At 40.0% G+C, this 19,315-nt stretch overlaps 1 long non-coding RNA gene across 1 annotated transcript in view; it reads right to left on the bottom strand.

Annotated features, from left to right (window-relative positions):
- Positions 1-1,000: 1,000 nt before the first annotated feature.
- LOC128145628 (uncharacterized) overlaps positions 1,001-19,315 on the bottom strand; it is a 41,555-nt gene continuing 23,240 nt past the window's right edge. Inside the window, exon 3 of the long non-coding RNA XR_008236526.1 lies at positions 1,001-1,104. This is a non-coding gene — a long non-coding RNA (uncharacterized LOC128145628). The remainder of the gene's footprint in view (positions 1,105-19,315) is intronic.

Here is a 19,315-nt window from a genome sequence, read left to right as displayed (position 1 = left end):
GCCTGGTGACTTTCTACATGTTTTCCTAAACCACTGTGTACGGAGTTGTTTACAAACTTTACAAAATTCTCACCCTACTCCATTATTTGACAGCAGCTTACAATATATATGTGTATATGAAGGTCTAGATGGCTACACATCTGGGCCTGGTACCCTTCCTTGCACTTACATACTCAGCTAAATTCAGCAGCGTAGACACCCAGGGTGAAAAATCTGACTTAAGTGAAAGCTCTACCATGATGTCACTGCCCTCACTGCCTGTCCTCCTCAGAATACAGATGTGTTCCCAGAATGACAGCACAAATCTCAGGACATTTAGCCTAAATCCTGAAGAAAGGTAGCTGGCATTGTAGTCTTCTGTGAAAAATAAATTTCAATGGAAAATAGAAAATGTTACAGTCTTTCCCATCAGCTCTAATCCCAGGCCTTGTTGCCTGATTGGGGGGGGGCGGGGGAAGACAAGGATTTTCATCAACAACTCAATGTAAAAGCCTAGTGCTGGATGTCTGGAAGCTCCTGTTGAAGTCCATGGGTGCTCACATTTTGAACACAGGTTGCTTACTTTTAAATAAGACCTTGGGCACTTTTGTAATTTTTAATTATAACTAGCTGGTCCTTCCAAAGAAATATTTTGGAAAGTACATTACCATCCATCTTGAGCATCACAGGAAACAAGAATAAAAGAAGCATCATACAAAATTATATATGATTATAATAAATTATTTCTATGCAAATCAAAACTCAATGGGCACAGCATTAACAATCTGCAGTGAGCTACACACTATTGCACCAAAAGGTTGTCATTTCATATTGAATTGTGTGTGGCTTTCCACTGAGGTAAAGCTGGGCTTCCTGTGGGTATGATTATTACGTGCTGTGGCCCAGGTGACCACAGTCAGTGATGGCAGTGAATGGTATTCATACCATAACTTACTCTTGCAGCTTAGGCAGTGTGTGTAGAAATCAGTCATTCAAACTATAAAAAGTATTTTCATACTTACCTTCAACAATCACCTTGTCACTTCGGTTCCTACCTTTGCTTCTCCTGAGCATGGACTCAAGGTGTGGCCAGGCATCACGCAGTAAATCTCTTGCTCTTGAGATCTGGTGTAGAGATGACACAGGCATTATGCACAGACATTGCACTGGGTGCCTATGCTCTGCCAGATTCTAAACAAATTGGCCAAACAAATTAATGCCACACACCCTAAATTGGCTGAACAAATTAATGCAACACGCCCTTTGCACAAGGGTGTCTTTGAAGGCCAAAGATCGTGCAAGTTACAGCGAGATGCATTCTACTGAATAGGGTGTTTCAAACAAATCTGTTTTGAGAGAAGAGAAACAGTGTATTATAGTTTCAAGTTAGAGCAGGGCTTTCACCCGAGAGCTTTTCAGACACCAACACTGTGTGTTGACATTTAATTACTAAACTCTTAAAACAAATAATTTGTATGAGCAAATACTCCTCAATCATTTCATAATAACACAACTAGTGTTTCTTGGCAGTTAGAACAAAACCAGAAGCATGTTGAAATCGCACACACAATGCCTTGTTCTGACATGGGAAGAGGTGCCAGAGCAGTGTGAACCCTCCAGGCTGTGGGAGCTGATGGGATTCAGGAACTGAGTGCTGCAGTTTTGTTCCCAAGGGCTGGCAGCAAATCAGCCCCAGCAGGTTCATTTGGAGGTTGGAGTTTACTGAATTTCATTCTCCAAACAACCCTCCCTCCTTCTGCTAAAGGTCCTTTCTTCCACCAAGCCCCAAACCTCCCAGCAGAGGATTAAGGGAGTGTGCATTCTTGAGGCTCATTGGGCAAGAGAGGTAGCTGGAAAGGCAGGAGCCTGGCAGAGGAGCAGCAGGTACATGCTTTTTGTTGCTGTGTGAGTGTTGTGTACCTAAATCAATGGAGCATTTCCTTCCACCTAACTTTCAGTGTGATCTATTGCAACATTTTGCACATCTCTGCTACCAAGCAGCTAAGCTCAAAACCAGTTCTAGCCAACATGTAAAACCCACACCTTGGCTTTCTCGCTTCCTCTGTTAGGTCTGTCTCAGTGCAGCAGAAAATACTGGAACCGTACTGGTCTTCTTTAAGTCCTTCTTTTTCTTGTGTTATGTATTATGTCCTCATTTTCTCATCTAGCTCTTCAGGACAATGTCTAAGACTTGTCAGGAGATTTTTCATAAAAAAAGCAATACCACTCTCCTAAAGCATGCTCCGTATTCTGAGACTATCTGCTTACCTGTGTAATCCCCTCTGTATCTGGGACTTTTGTGAAGAGTGATGTTAGAAGGATATTACAAGAAACAAATCACTGTCTGATGAGACTTAAAATAGCTGCAGTAAAATACCTTTGCAAGTAGGAATCACAGCTTTGGCTTGCCTTCTTCCTCCATGTCCAAGCCTCATTAGTATGTTACTGTACAGCATCTGCTAGCTAGATCTCTGTTGCCACCACACAAGTGGGTTGGTTTGTTTTGTGGGGTTTTTTTTAAATAGTCTGGAGTTCCCAAATTTAATGTGAAATAAGTTTTGGTTTGAGTCACAACACTGGGATCAACTAGGGCTGCTCCTTCCCGGTTCCCCTTCCCTCCTTGCACTTCCACCTGCCTACTCCAAGTCCTCCCTTTACTCACTGTTATACTCTGATCTCCTTACAACTTTCTCTCCTTCACACAGTAATCCCGCCATTCCCCAGGCACCTTCTTTCATGTGCATATCCATTGACACATCCCCCCTCCATCACTGTAGTGTATCCCTCCATCACAGTAGTGTATCCCTCCCTCCTGTTTCTACAGATCTGTCCCACTGCTCTTAAATTAGTGATTTAGAGTGGAAACATGCGAGAGAAAACCCATCTATATAACCAGTTGCTAGAAGCACACTGGTTTCAATGGTGCAGGACCAGGCCTGAGTTTGATGTGCAAGCTTTCCTTACGAACGTTAAACTGGAGAACGCTTGTTTGTGGAAACTTCAGCTAAAATGCCTTCTTGGCCATTAATGCTTTAATAATATTCCAAGTTTGCATTAGTGGTCTCAGGCTCACTTATGCCTTCAGTGAGTGGATCTCTGAAACGCTAAGATTGTCCCAGCATATTGCCCTCCTCGCTAATTAGGAGCCACCTATTGTGTTCCATTTTTCTCTCTGAAAATTGCCACTGCAACCTTGCTATCAGCTCAGTATCTTACCATTAGTCAGGAGGGCAAATGTGTGGTGTCCTTGACATGTCAGCTAGAAACGTCTGGCCCCTTTTCTCTCTAGGGAGCAAACCTATAAGCTCTTTAATGCATTTAACCTCTATCACCTCAGGGAGTAAAAGTCTCCACAAGCAGTTTGCTGCCGCCCCACCCCTAAGCTAACTCATTTACCTTATTTTTTCTTACAATGTTGAATAAATTACACTCCACCCTTTAAAAATTATTATGGTTAATATATGACTTGCTAAAGAGATGTTTATAATTCACATAACTCTATGTTACAGCTTTAATCTCATAACATAGAACATTAATAAATGTGGCAAGGCTCTCTGAATTAATAGCCTGACTTGTATTCACATATTTAGACATGCTTGTATTTGTATACTTCTCTTACCATATTACAACATATAGGCCAGATTCTGATCTCCATGTCAAAAGAAAAGAAAAAAAAAAAAAAGAGAGAATTAACATTGTAGGCCATCAAAAGAAATATAATGCTTTGTTAAAATTACTAATTTCTATTGCAAAACACCAAACAGCTGGCTTTCACAATGTATCTACAAGCAAGAATTTGATCCGAATTTCTGTTTAGTTTTCATTTGAACAGGCTGATCTTTAAAGACAAGTGTATTCTTTCTGCAGTCCTCAAAGGTTTATTAAATTTGATAAAGGCCATATCCCTTGGTTCTTGATAGTTAGTTCAATAATGAATCCAGCTGCTCAAATGTGAATGTTTAAAGAAAGACCAATTGTTCAGGCAAAAGCAGAGGATGTGCAAGAGCCAGTGCCGAGCAAATACTTGGAAATTCCTTGTAACATTCATTCCCATTTTTATACTTATTAACTTTTCACCTCTTTTTGGTGTTTGCTTTACCAAATATTCAAAGAGCAAACCAGGAATGTTCACCCTCGCATGAAAAATGATGAGGACCCATAGAAAGCACATTCCAAGTTTGCAAACCCAAGAACTCACACCAGAAAATGTTATTATTCTTGACAGGGAATTTCTACATATAAACAAAAAAATATGAAGTGTCATGAGACTTTTCTTAATTGAGTTATGCCTGAGAGAAATGACAGTTGTTGCCATTTGGAAACCACAAGTTTGAAAATGAATATGTTTAAAAGCAAAACAAAACACAAGATTAAAAAGCCAGCCCAATAATCTTGCAGTTCCCTGAATTATTCACAGCGTCAAATAATTTTCATAAATACAATAAGGAATGCAAAAGCCTGTGATTCTGGACAATGGAAACCACAGTCCTACACAATTCAGGCCACATTTCCTTTATTAAACCCAATCCTGGAGTCCCAACAGCATGTTGGTGGTAACGCCCATGTGCATGAACCCCTTTGCAGCATCAAGCCCACATTTCAAATATTTGGTGCTAGGTAGGCCAACTTCTTACTGTGTAGCACTCCACACACTTCTCAGAAGCATCACCAGCTGGGGAAATAACTTTGGTCATGGCAAGAAATAGAGAGAAATACTAGCAGGTCTACCTATGCAAAGATCAAATGGGGGGGGGGGGGGAGTAATATTTCATTATTTTCACTGCACCTTCTTGGATTTTGTTGGTTTAACTTTGTTAAAAAGTTGCAAGCCCTGTAGCCAAGTAAGCTTATGTGACAATCTCAATTAACATGTAAACAAAGGAGGCTTCTGTTAGGGCTCACAGTAGTGGAGAAAAGCCTGAAACATGAAAGCTCCAGAGTCAGAAGGCACACAAAAAAGAATCTTAGCTTTAATCTTTGCAAAATTTATAACCAAATTCTTCATTTTTGTGTGTGTGCATGGGGGGAGGGGTCCTAGTTATAACTTTCGCATGCTGTCACTGGCAATACTAATGTAAATTTTTAACTAAACTCTGTGCTATTTATTAATTAAATCAGCTCCACCCAATTTACACAATATTGTATATTAACTGCTGGCTGACTTGGAAACATCAGTAAATGAATAAACTACATTTGAAAGGAAAAAGAAGTGACATGCTCTGAAGACATTATTGACAGTCCTAGGATAAGGATCTGCATCAGATCTTACTTTAAAGCATTTGGCCTCAGGAGGGAGGGTTTAGTAGTTGAAACTCATCCTATTCCATCAGATAGATTAGTCCAGAGCATAAGATTCTTTTAAAGCCACTGTGAGAGTATATTAGCTATATAACCTGCTACTGGGAAACGTCCACACGTATCTGGAAGTAACTGTGTTCATGCTAGTAACCAGCTATAGAGATCTTCTTGGTACATCCTCTGACCACACATTTGCTATCTTACTGCAGACCACAATCTCACTGGAGGTAACGGATCGATTCTTCTAAATGCAAACTACAAAGTTAAGAGTGTAACTCTGCTTCAGCCCAAGGGAGGCTTTATCAGTATACAGGGAAGGCTGGGCGTCTTCCACAAGAACAAAGGGATGAACTAGAGATTTGGAAATACTGGTAAAAAATAACAGGGTAAAAAGTGAATGCTTTTAGGGACTAAACTTTGCAGTGAAGTGTGAACATCTCAGCTGGCGGTGACAGTGGATGACCTGGGCATATTTGTCATTCACAAGATGGCAAGCAAGCTTGGTGATGTGGCCATAAAGAAGTGAAACACAATCCCAGAACACGAATCAAGGCATGTCAGCCCCAGGAAGATGGGGCAATTTTCTGTACCATGCAGGCCTGGAGCATTGGGTATGGATCCCCTTACCTAAGGTATCAGAATTAAGGCAAATTCAAACTGAAACAGGCACAAAAAAAGGAGAGTAGGAAGTTCAGGGGCATAAAGAATCTACTCTAGGACAAGAGGCTAAAAGCACACAGTTTGCTCAACTCGGAAAAGGCAGCTGTCGTCTAAATTTATGAGTATGTATATTTAGTAAATATGTACTGAACGCTGCATGCAAACACCCAAAGTATAGAGCAATTATCCTTCTCTGTCAAAGGAAAAAGGGGAAAAAATGATCTGGAGTTGGGAAAGCTGGGAATGACAATTTCCCAGAACAGCCAAGAGGAACAGCACAGGCCATACAATCACAGGACCTTATTTGAAAAAAAGAATGGTATAATGTGAATGTTCAAAGTTGGATGAAGCAGATTGCTTCCAAACCTGTGTAGTCCTTCAGGGACTACAAGAACCCCATAGCCAGCCAGGAAAGACTGGCGCACTAAGATGGATGAAAATGGAGTTTGTAGGCCTGGCTTGGAAGGGGGGCGCAGGGCAAGAAAGACAACCGGTGAATTAAAGCTTTTTCTTTCTCCCAAACTGGTGGGTTCAGCCTTGTAATCCCCAAAACAACAGCACCAAGACTTTCAGGAATAACATCCTTCTAGAGTTTCAGAGATGAAGCTCTAACATCTTCCAGTTTTAATAGCCCTACTGAGGTAAGACAAATATTCTGACTATCCACTTTCATTTAAAAATAAAATAAAATAAAATAAAAGGACCCTCTCAGATGCTGAAATGGCCAGTAAATGAACCCTAGGTTCCCAATTTTCTTTTTCCAATTGCTATGATGCATAAGAAAGTGAAGTGCTATTAAGCTAGTTTACACTACCAGGCAAAAGTGATGTTCTGCTTAATAAGGAAATATCTAGTAACTGGTCATAAGGCAAATGACATTAACAAGCAGGCCACTTGGCTCTAAATGAATGGATCATAACCCAGAGGGTTTTATCTGCATCAGCCTTGCTCTTTAAGAGGCTTTCACTTCAGGAGTGAATCAGTGCTAAAATTATAAACTAAGGATGAAAGAACACATTGGGAGTAAATTTGGAAGCCAGTCAATTACTGGAATGAAGAACCTTTGTAAACTTTATGCACGGCTTTGGGAAGTCTCAGGACATCCTGGTTCAATTTCCCTGGTATGCCTTGGAACATTCCTTGGACGTTGTGGATAGGAGGGCTGAGTCTCAGAACACGAAATCCCTACAGTCAAGACTGAAGGTAGAGAATATGGCAATTCTGTAAGCTAAAAGCAATATAGAAGATAAGAACTGAGGAAACAAGAGGTCTCCATGTGGCATTACTTAGCTAGTGATGGCCAGCATCCAGTGGAAACAAAGATCCAACATAATTTTGTTTTGAAAACAAAATCCATTAAAAAACCCCACTAAAAACCTCAGTTTGCAGCAGTTGAAGTTATTTCAGTTTTGAGCAAGTATAATCCCAAACAGTGAAAAATGTGTCTAGCACATCTATCGATGGGGTTTGCATTGGTGGAACTCTGCTGTTAACTGCCTCTGGAGGATTTGAGCTACCCAGTATATTTAGTACATTTAAACAAGATCTGGATGCTTTAAAACTCTTGTAGGTAAAAGAAAGCATTTCTCAGGTAGCAGTTCTGATTCAGATCTCAACTCCTTCAAGTCCCTGTACTCCATTTATGTTGACTTATTTGTCTACCAGCTGCATAGATAATTCAGGCTTAAATAATGATATATTAAGCAAATAATAAGAAAAAACCCAAACCCCAAACATTAACCTCACATAGGTCTTTGAGAGTTTTAACTTTACTTTGCTAGTAAATGCCACTGGAAAGTAGAGGGAAACATAATATTTCTGTGTGGCATGCGAGTCATCTAAACTCTTCCCTGCTAGCTCTGTTCAGCCTGCACAGTAAAAGCCACAACTGTTTAATTATCATGTGTTCTGCCAAAGGTGCAGTCAAGGGTGTTTATAAGGAAACAGAGACGGTAAGCCAAATTTCGTTTGCAGATCAGACACGCCTGCTAGTGAGCAAAGCCAAGGTTTTAGGTACAGATGAGATCAGTAGTTCTGTCCTCCAGGGAAGGCGGCTGCACCTCAAAAATTAATGAGTAATTTTTCAAATTGATGTTGTGAGGTAAACTAGTTATTTTCACAATTAAGTGCTTTACCAAGCATTTAGGAAATGGTAGTTTCTCATTGGACAACCAGTTCTGAGGTCCAGCTTGAGAAGATACAGTGCAAACCCAAGGTTATATCAAATCTACTTAACCACTGCATGAATACTGTTGGGAAGGACATCTCTTTGCAGGGCAGGAAGAGGACATTCCATATTATAAAGGCACTGGAATCCAAGCCTGGTAGTTTTCCTGGCCATAGTAAATAATTTCGCTTGCTTGTTATAAAGCCAACCTTTAAATTACAAATCTTGCTAATAATTATTAGTTACTTTCCTTCTGAGTCCTGCACTTGTTTATAATAATAATCAATACTTCCCCATTCCACTGATGGGGAAATGATGAGGCAACACACAAGACTGGCCTTGATACTAACCACAGGGTCAGGAAACACATGCTAGCCCGCTTCTCATCTCCTAGCCCACCTCCAAGACAGTCTCTTCTTTCCCTTCCCCCTGTGATGCGGCCATCCCTGTCAAACTTTCCTAAGCAAAAGTCTTCCAGAGCCCCCTGCCAGGCTGGCTGTGGTTTTTCTTGCAATGTATCGCACATGCCAGCACAGAGGTCAGGAAAATGCAACATCTCTTTTGGTAATAGAAGTGGTATACGTAGACTTGATGAACTGAACTCACAGTATGCTGTTTGAGTTTAGGTAAGGTTTTATTCCCTGCCCAGCCTTACTGTGTACTACCAGATAATCAGTGCTTACATATGGGCCAATCCTGTAATCCTAACGCAAAGTTCACTTTAAGGCCAGAGGGAACTTTGCCTGCAAAAGAGCTGCACTTTTGCCTACAGATAGACATTATTAACCAATTCCTATCAGTTTTCACAAACTTCACCACAAACCAGTAGCTTAAAGCATTAACCTCTTGCAGCTACTGTGAAGAGCGTTATATATTGCATTCCGCAACACGCTTGTTACAGATACCCAAGACAGACATACAGAATGTCCTGCTGCATTTCCTGCAATCAGAGGTGGAACAGTGGGTCCATGCTGGAAACCAGCTGAAGTAAATCTACTCCACCAGAGTAAATACTAGCTTTGTTGTTACTACTTCCTGTGCTGTTTATAACAGGAAAGCTTTTGTTGTGTTTTGTTTGGATTTTCTTTTGGGGTTTTTGTTCATCTATATAGCAAAGAAAACACAAAGTTTAAACTGACCTGATTTGGAGTAGACTCAAAGTTTCATGTTAAAAAAACCTCCAACACATAGAAAACAAATACAGCCCTGGCAAACAGAAATGAAAGGCCAGCTATCCCTGTTACACTGAAGACATCCACTTTTATTACATTACATATGATACAAGTCCTAGCTGTCAAAATCCTCAGGAGCACCTAAACAGATAATAAACAATCAGTGAAAGACTTATGGCTACATGTTTTTCATAGTATTGGAAATCACCTGGGAACCATATTTTAATGGAAAATACAGCTTGATGGAGACAAGCTTCATAGATTTATGAAGAAACTGCAGCACAAATCAAGTGGAGGGTTTAGCTTTCCAAAATGATATGGAAGTGCTAGAAAATAGCACCAAAAAAATAAAAAAAAGAAAGGACGAAGAAGGACAAGCAAAGAGGAAAGAAAGAAGTGCCCTTCTAATGATTTATGCTGTAGAGAAGGAATATGCCTACTTGTGATCCTGTTACCCTTACCGCTCTTTGTGATTGTTATTCTTCCCCTAAGAGAAGCGGTCATGTTACATACTGACAGAAAGTTACACCTCTTCAATGTGATTTGTCCACTTAAAACAACATTTATCATGTTGCCAGTTTATAAATCATTTAGGCCAACTAGATTAAGGCTATAGGAAGCCAGCACCCCTAACTGATCCTCATGCCAGATAATTTGCAGACCTACGTTTGTTTACACTAAACCTTATCAGCCAAAATAGTAGAGTCCGGTGCCAGCTGAACTCCGGTTCCTTCATCTGAGTGAGAACACTGGATGAGGTGCAGTTTTAATACATTGAGAGATAGACTCCTGCTTTAGATGAAAATGTACCTACGTCAGTCCACACCATGCCAATGTCCTGGAAGGCTTCATTAACATGGACAGCTCTTCCACTACACTTCAGAGGAGCAGAGCCTCTACACAGAAATAGGAGACAAGCTGAAGAGTTTCAAGGTTAGCTCACATATTTTATCTATTTTGTATATGAGGATGTGGAAAATGTCCATTTTTAAGCCATGAAAATATGCTACCCCCTTGTTGAATACACACAGGCCCAAACCCCACTGCACTCTTTGCTCTGTGTTCAGCATCAATTCCCATAAACTGAAATTGTCAAACTTGAAATTGGCCTTTTGTCCAATTAAAACTCTTCAGATGTTAAGAGGAGGCTGAAATACCAGCTCGGATACATGATACCATCCGCATCACTGTATACAGTTACTGATACACAGTGGGTGCCAGGCACCCGTTCACAGTATGCTTCACAGACATACATGCAATGAGACAGCTCATACACAGAATGCATCCCCCAACTAAAAGACAGGATTTTAATTTAACTTTGAATAAAGCCCCCAAACCCACACTTCTCTTATAGTGCTAGGAGATTAAAAAAAAGGTTAAGCATTAAAAAAGGACGAGCTTTGGATCCAGAGGATTTCAAACTAATTGAGAAGCAATTAATAACCTCAGGTCTGATGATCTTTGCGTATGAGACCTAACACAAGGGAAGAGGAACTACAGGGAAAACCTCGGTCATTTTATGTCCTTTGCCTTAGAGGTGATTTTTTAAACCCACAAGGAAAGTTGTATTAGTCTGTGTAAAACACCAGCCAGCCAAAGCTCTTCTGCAGAACCTCGTAATCTGAAGCTCTTCAATGTTTTGTGATTATTGTTGTTTTTAAAACAGCAAACCCTTAGAAAGGGAATTAGTCTCAATCCAAACTATAAATGACAAATTAGAGGAACCATATCACCCTATCCACCTTAGAAGATATAGGATGCAGACTTAGCACACCAGGCTTAGATACTCTTCTCCACACAGCATCACAGGCCTCACTTCTGTTTTTAATTATAGGCACATGGAACAAGGGATCAGATTAAGATTTAGAGTGGGTCTTTTAGTGATGCTCATGCATAGCTGCCTTTGACAGATCATCCTGGAACACAAAGTAAGCTATGTCTTGTCACAATTACCTTCACGACTGGGGCCTGTGCTATTTTCAGTCATCACCATTGCCCTTCCTTCTGCACCTAATTGATTTTAATTCCTCCATTGCTTTGCTGTCTTTCCTCCCTTTGGCCTCCTGCAGAATCTTCTAAATCCCAGGTGTGGAATTCAGCCTTATGCTCTTTTTGACGACACCTTCTAAAATGCATAGCAATTAATGCTAACACGCACTTTGCCAAGGAGTTTTTCAAAGGTATGGTGATTGCTTCCTGAGGAGATGGCTATACAAAGATACTTGTCTACCTCTAACAGCCTGTCTTGGAGAGAAACTAATATTTAACACTCAGCAAGGTTAAAAAGAAGCTGGAAATACACAGCTGATTTTTCAGAAACAGATACTGATTTGGGAGTAGCCAGCTCAAGATGCCCTGGGTCTGTTTTTTCAGAAGTGCTCAGTATAATGCCTTGGCTATGTCCCTTAACTATTAAAGGACATTGAATATTGACATGGGTATTGGGATATTTACTGTTTGGGTTTAACCTGAAATGAGGCCTATCTGTAAAAATGAACAGAACAGTAATAAATGAGGCGAGATAACTCACTTCTCTGCAGAGTGAGAGAAAGGAACCCAAACAGCTTAATAAGAAAGCTTCCCTTCAGCAAGAGTAGCTCCTCTTTGAAGAGTGGTGGTCTGAGACCTGTAACACCCTAAGAGTTCAGCAAAGGCCTGCCTGGATCACAACAGAGGGAAAAGTGGCCAGTCATCAAAAAAAGACATGCATGAAGTGTTTGATGTTTTAACACTTTCTTCAGCTTCTGTTAAATCAAAGGCAAAACGGATTTTAGGATGGATGGATGCCTGGTCACCACGTACTGCTGGTGATGGACTCGAAGAAAACTTCTGGCAGAATGAACTCAAGCAGACAGGCCAGGACCTGATCTCACATGAATGGAAACCCATTTCCAGGGGTGAATGTACATCTGATACCTGAAAGGAGATACTGAGACAAGGGTAGGGACAGAAGTACAGCTCCTCTCTAATCATGACCCTGAGCACTCACAAGCCAGGCAACATCAACAGGAGCCACTAGACACCAATTCCTTCAAAATCAACTTTTGAAATGTGAAATATATAGATTCAGTATATTCTTTAGATAAGAATAATTCTGTAATTATTATTCTTTCATTTTGCAGAATATGAATCTGTTATATTTGTATAGGCCATACAAATACAACGAGACAAGAAGAACAAGCCCCTGGGCAGCATTTGACAAAATTGTCTCAGATAGTGGGAAAAGCCCTCTCTAGGGAAGACTTTCTGGGTAGATGTACCAAAAAAAGCCTGCTAAACAAGGTTGTAAAAGTGTTGGTGTTTAAGCAACAAATTAAGGCATCCACAGGTTCTGTGTCATTCTATAAAAAACAGCTTGCAGGTTTTTTTACAATGTAGAAAAAAAAAAAACCTTGGTTCTAACAAGTTTTATACCGAAAGCAAAACTTCTAAATTTAGAAACCTTTGAATTTAACACACCATTGAAGATCCTTTTGAGCACCAAAGATTTAAAGGCACTTTTGACCAGAGCTAGAGCACATAGTAATTTCCATGACAGAAACTCCATTCTCTCTGCTGAACTCCCCCATTGCTCTTCTTCAGCATAAGATATTTTCTCACTTTACAAACCCAGAACATTGCACAGAGTCAGCGTCTCTGATCCAGTGTGCTACAGCCCAGCCCAGAGGGGCTGCCCTTTGATGGTAGGTAGATAATAAAGTGGAATAATCTGTACAAATTTGGAACTCTGGCTACACCTCTGAAGCACACAATAGGGGTTACAGAAGTTTTAAAAATATAAATGAGGGAGAGAAAAGAGAGAGGGATAAAATTATCAGAACAACAGCATAGTGGAATAACTTTTTTTTTTTTTTTAGGAGAAATTACTGGATTTCTTTTCACAAAGGAATCATATAATAAATTCATTAAGCAGATGCACTACCCAAGCTGTTTAACATTAATCTAAACTCAGCATAACTCCACTGGCTTCATTTATGCTCCTCTGTACTCATACCAGCTACAAAGAGAACTGAACCCAGGAGTTTAGTAGTTCAAACTCATTTCAAAGAAATGCCAATATGAACCAACTGCCAAATGCTTAGTCTGCAGGTCTAAGTTTCTCTGTCCTCTTGCCTCTCTTCATTATAGTCTTACTGTGCTTTTTCTCTCATATGGGAGATATTTCTGAACACTGAATCCCACCGAATTACAAAACCTGAGTCTTCTAATTCTCAGTCCAGGACTTGGCCCTGGATTGAAGGAAGCCCTCTCATTAGGACAACTGATGTTAGAACAAAAACAAGTGACCAGCAGAAAAGACAAATGCAAGTGAAAGGGGAAGGCACCACTCTCCTGCCGTGACTGCTCAGGGCCTGACACTGCTCCCCTGAAGCCAAGTATATGCCCATTCCTCCTGCACCCATGTCCGCAGGCAGCCTGAGCCCTCGGTTTGTGGCTGGAAGCAGACAGAGGTCAGTCGTCATAGTGAATCTAAAAAACAGGGGTTTGTTCTGCTCTACTCCAAGCGGCACGGTGATCCAGGAAAAGGGATGCTAAAATCAAGTGGCTTCTAATCAGACCCACTAAGAAAAGAAGTGGTGCATCAGACATACCAACAGCAGCGACAGTGCTCAGAAAGATGAAACGTGATCAGCAGTAGACAAGAGTTTGTGTAAGGGAGCAAAACTTTTCACCAAGGATCTCTGCATTAGTAACTGAATCTAGTAATTTGAATTTTGATTTATCATGTAATAGGAAAAAATTCTTGTGAAACCTTTTCCATGGGCAATAATTTCCCAGGAGAAATAAGTAGAGCCCTATTAATGGAGAGTTTTAAAAAACAAGACTTGGTAAAGCTCTAGGGAATATGTATATATATACACACACACACACACTATAGGGAAAAATCCTGCTTGGGAATAGCCATTAACAGGTGACCTCCCAGGTCTTTATCATTTCCAATTGCACTGCTTTTAAGAGCTTGGCACTGAAATGCTGTACAAAGTGACACCAGTTTTTCCACTCATAACTGAGCTAGAAAAACTATTTTGCAACAGAATTAAAATTAAACAGACCTCACAGAACAAGAAAAAGGTTTTGCTTTGTTTCATCTTATTTTACCAGGAAGTCACTGCTGCTTGGTTTAACAATAGACAAGCCTTCTCAGGTGATGGGAGGAATGAAAAATGTGAGCAGTTAAGAACTCCTGATCATTGAGGAGATATTTGAGACACAGAGCTCGATTAACCACTAAGAGACAGAGGAGAATATCGTTGCTTTTTGCCACTGTGTTTCAGCATAGCAAAGATACACACAAGATGCCAATCTTTCATCTGGATCTGAATTTCAACAGCCACAGCTGGGTAGGGGTTGACATTTAATTTGTCAAGATTTTTTTGTAACTGGTTAATACTAATATCCACTGTAATTCTCAGGCTGCCTTAACTGAACTTAAATTTCCCAGAATATCACATCACACAGCTTAAAATTACTGCAACTACTGTTTCTCTGCCAAAACAACCGCACAGCAAAAATATCATTGTCTAATACAAATTCATAACTACATCCCACCTATACATGTACAGAGCAAACACATGAATTTTGGCTTAACACTTTCCGGATCAAAGCGCACCAGATCAGATAATATTTGTTATGGCAAAAAGACATGGAAGAAGACCCTCCTGACCTTGCTCTCTTGTGAGCAGAAGGAGCCCGCTCATCTCCACAACACTTGTAGGGAGGGAAGAGAGTGAATCACTTTGATTACTCAGACCAAAATTCACCTTGGTCTTTAAGTCAGTGCCTGCACCTAACACAGGTGCCTGAAAATCTGCCAGGTTGGAAACACCAGTGGCAGATCCTATTGTAATCAAAGCTAAAAGCAGGAAGGCTTAGCATAATTCAGATATCAATTCAAGCCTTCCCCTCAAATCCTGAATTCTAGGTCTGAGCTTCTGGGTTGGATGCATGTCTACTCCAAAAAGATCAGTGTGAAATGAAAGCTAATGCTTCCCCCTCTTTACCATAGAAGATGATTAAGTATCTGTCACCTGGAAATGATGCCTCTCTGGGACAATCTCTATCAGAGGAAGCTGTTACAAGTGTCACCTTAGCAGGACTTTGTGCTTGCCATAAGATTTCTACTAGTATTTAATCAGCCTTTGGTGTAGCATCTCAGACTTCTGAAACACAGACACAGGACAGAGAGAAGAACTGGAAGTTAAGCTAATATTCATGGGAGAAGGTTTAAGAGGTGGTTCCTGTTTGGTTTCTACACAGTAGAGACCAGTCACACAAAACAGGCTTGAAACGGGTCTTTTTTTCAAGTGGATAACCATTGTTTCTACAACCTGAATGCAAATGGGAATGAAATGCTCTCCTGTGAGTTAAAACACTCCTCCCAACCTCTTCAATTTGACCTCCCTAAATGTCAAAGCGTTCTACATGTTTTAGGCCTCTTGGAGATCTGAGTGCTGACCATGGACCACTGATCAGCCAGAGGGCAGAAATAAGTCATGGAGAAGAGCAAAACCTCTTGCAACAGTTAATTTGAATTCAGCCTAAATGTAAACCATAATGAAGACTTCCAGTAGGGGAAAAAGCACCCAAAGAACTGATGAAATACAAAAATCTTTAATAAATTAGCACTCTGCAAGTACTCTTCAACCCACCAAATCAGAAAAGGATGCAAATTTTGATCACCCCAAAGTTCAGCATTGCTCATTGCAAGGGGAATGGTGTTGGTTCATTATAAAGACTAATTATCACCAAAATTTGAAAATGTCTGGAAACCAGGTTTCTACCCCAAATTCAACTTTCACCTTAACTCAGCAAAACATGTAACATGTTTAAATGCTTTACTGAAAAACAACCTCTGAAAAGTACAGTGTAATTGATTTATGTCTGATAAACCACCAGTGATAAGGGATTGACCAAACATCTTAAATTCACCTCGGAATCAACCCAAATAACATTTTCTGAATTAGACATCTCTTCTGGTCCAGCCTTTGCAGAACAGGCTCCCTAGCAGAGCTTTAAAATGTTTCCTGCATACGACTGTGTTATAAATGTCACTAAAATAGCTCCTTCACAGTTGTCTGTCTGATCTCCACAAAATCTATTAAGATAAAAATCAGTTAAAATGTGAGATAAGTATATAGTTGAATTAAAATATTCTTATTCATTTCTGTCCTCAGTGAGAATTCAGTTAGAATTAGTCTACCCAAGTTCACCATTTGCTGTTCATCAACCCCCAATTACATGATCTTGAGCCAACTAGGAATCAACGTACATGTTTATTTTCCCATAGGATTTGTACCCCTGTTATGCGATGATGGAGAGAGAAAGAACCAAGATCATTAGGAGGGTTAAAATGAGAATATTCCAAGAGAACAAGAAAGCGCACTACTATTAATTTTACTCATAGTCTCTTAGTACAGTCACATCCTCTGAAGTCAGAGGCACACATATATAATCTGGGAAGTCTTCCAGATTTCTTTTTAAGGAAATGAAGTTCTCAACACTGGCTGCATTAAGAAGGGTATTTTTGGTTTTCCACAATGCCATCAGCAGTGCTGAGTAGGGCTCTGAATACATACTTGGAGGTTGTGCAGTATGTAGCTCTGTCCTTGTAGAGCTAAAAAAGCTGTCATCACCATACCAAGTACGCTATGCATCCAGGTTTCCCAACAACTGTGCTAAATCACATGTTCGTGCGTTGCTCTACAACAAAACCCATCACAAAGCTGGCCACTTGCAGCACAGCTCTAATCCAGGATGTGAGCTTTCAAAAAAGACTTTTGTTTTTGAAGAAAATACAGCTATTTTTGATAGCTATTTCAGGTATTTTGACTGTGAAAATCATCTTCAAAATGCACATTACATGAAGACATGTACACTGACAACTACAAAACCTAAAGAATCCCCCAATATTTCCCAATACCTACTTCTCCATGTAGAATTATTTAGTCAATGTGCTAATGCCACAGTACAAAACTGGTTTGCCTCCCTTAAGTTTCAAAATTCTCATTAGTTCTTCTCTTCAGTGCCCAATCCTCCAGTGTTCCCTACCATAACTGCTATGAGGTATTTCCATAAACTGAGAATGAATATATTAAGTAAATAATAAAAAAGTAAATAAACAAACAAATTAGGGCAACTAGAAATCTCTGTACCTTAGGATTGTACCCTTGCTATGTGATGATGAAGACAGAAGGAATAAAGATCATTATAAGAGCTAAACCGAGAATATTGCAAGAGAACAAGAAAATCTCATCTGCTGAATTGTTTAATTGACTTATATGGAGTTACACTTATTTGCACAGGTAAAGACTGCTTCACTCAGCTGAACTACCAAAGACCATCACGCCAAATGCAATGTCAAAATACAATATTCAGTACATACTACATTTGCTTACATCAGATTTGAGAATGTCTCCATTCCAGAATGTGAAGAAGATATCACTGAATTGCCAGGGTGTCACAGAACCCAGGAATCTTACCACTTGTTCACAGTGGAGTGTTTGGGATTAAAACATTTCTCGTGAATAAATTAATGAAGTAATATAAAAATTGACAGCTCAGCTATAACATCTGCTCATCCATAAAAAAGTCACTCCACCCAGCTGAGTGGGTGAAGTAAATTTTACAAGGTTGAATTAATGTAGGTACTGATGGAAATATGACCTTTTTAATCAGCATAATTTCAAAATAAATTCTTAAGGAATAAAGAATTAAAACACATGCTATAGCAAGTGGAGTGAGATGAGCTGGCTTAATCAACCATGGCTGCACCCTGTTAGTGGGCCTGCTCCATTAGTCCCTAACATTCTTCTCTCCCACCTGCAAAGAAACCTATAGCAAGCTGCATAGAAATCTGGCTTATGCAACAAACAGGTTTTTGAGCCAGTATTCAAATGTGTTTGAAATCATCTGAAAAAGTTCAATCTATACTGAGTCATTTCATTTTTCAGGACAAAGCTTTCACAAATAACACATCATTTGGGGGGGGGGGGAGGGGAGACCGAGCAAGCCAATTATTTGAGCAAATTTTCTGAAAAGAGTCTGAAATGAAAAAGATCCATCAAGAAAGTTCAGCCCATTACTAGCAAAGGACATAAATGCCAACTCAACAAAATTAAGCACCAGCTGAACTTTAAGCAGAAATTTTCTTTCAAGACGTCAGGTATCCAAAAGCAAAATTTCCCATCTTTACTAACATGTAAAAGCAGAGGGAAAACTGGTAAGAACTCAGAATTTCAAATGTACAGGTGCCATGGGAAAACACGAGTGCTGCGTAACCGCAAGGCCTAGTTTAAGAATAAACCCACTTTAAATAAGAAAAATACAAAAATACAGAAACACAGTAGTTTAATGTGTATCTCCCTCCTTCAAAGGAGAGTTCTATGAATCTGTCCACCTAATGGTTACAGGTATGAGATGTAAATGCTGTTCTGACCTTAGTGCACATAAGCACCTTGATAATAACATTTCTCTGTCATAACCACATTAGAGCTGCAAATGTCCATGCATACACATGTTACACTGGGGCTATTCAGCTGCAGCAGGATTACAGTGCAAATTGGTTGACCTATGTATGTAATTTTACTATCTTCACAGGGCTGCATTCTCTTCTTGCTGATATGCTCACTGATTATTTCTTGTCTTTATCTTTTGTGCTTGTTTGTTTGCTTATTTAAGTGGTAGCAGCATAGTGACCATGACAAATAGCTTGGAGGATTCCAAACAGTTGTGTATTTTCTCCTTTAGCAGCTTTATAGCAACTCTTTATCAGCAGCTCCTTCACTCCTGTGCCTTGAGAACACTCCCATTGCTTTGAGGTTTTTTCTCCCACTGATACATGTACATCACTCACCCCAATACTGACTCCTCCAGTCCCTTGATGGATCTGCTCAGGGACTGTCTGAAAGCACATCTGCCAACAGGAGTGGCTGCAGTGGCCTGTTAAGGACTACTCTCCTTTTCATTCATTTACAATTAGCTCTTGGTGATGTGTTTTAAGAATGAAGCTCTGAGCAGACCACTCAGAGGAGATCAGACG

This window comes from Harpia harpyja, chromosome 9, assembly GCF_026419915.1.
Source record: "Harpia harpyja isolate bHarHar1 chromosome 9, bHarHar1 primary haplotype, whole genome shotgun sequence".
Taxonomy (NCBI): Eukaryota; Metazoa; Chordata; class Aves; order Accipitriformes; family Accipitridae; genus Harpia; species Harpia harpyja.
The sequence above is the reverse complement of the archived record's forward strand: the minus strand, read 5'-3'. Positions and strand labels throughout refer to the sequence as shown.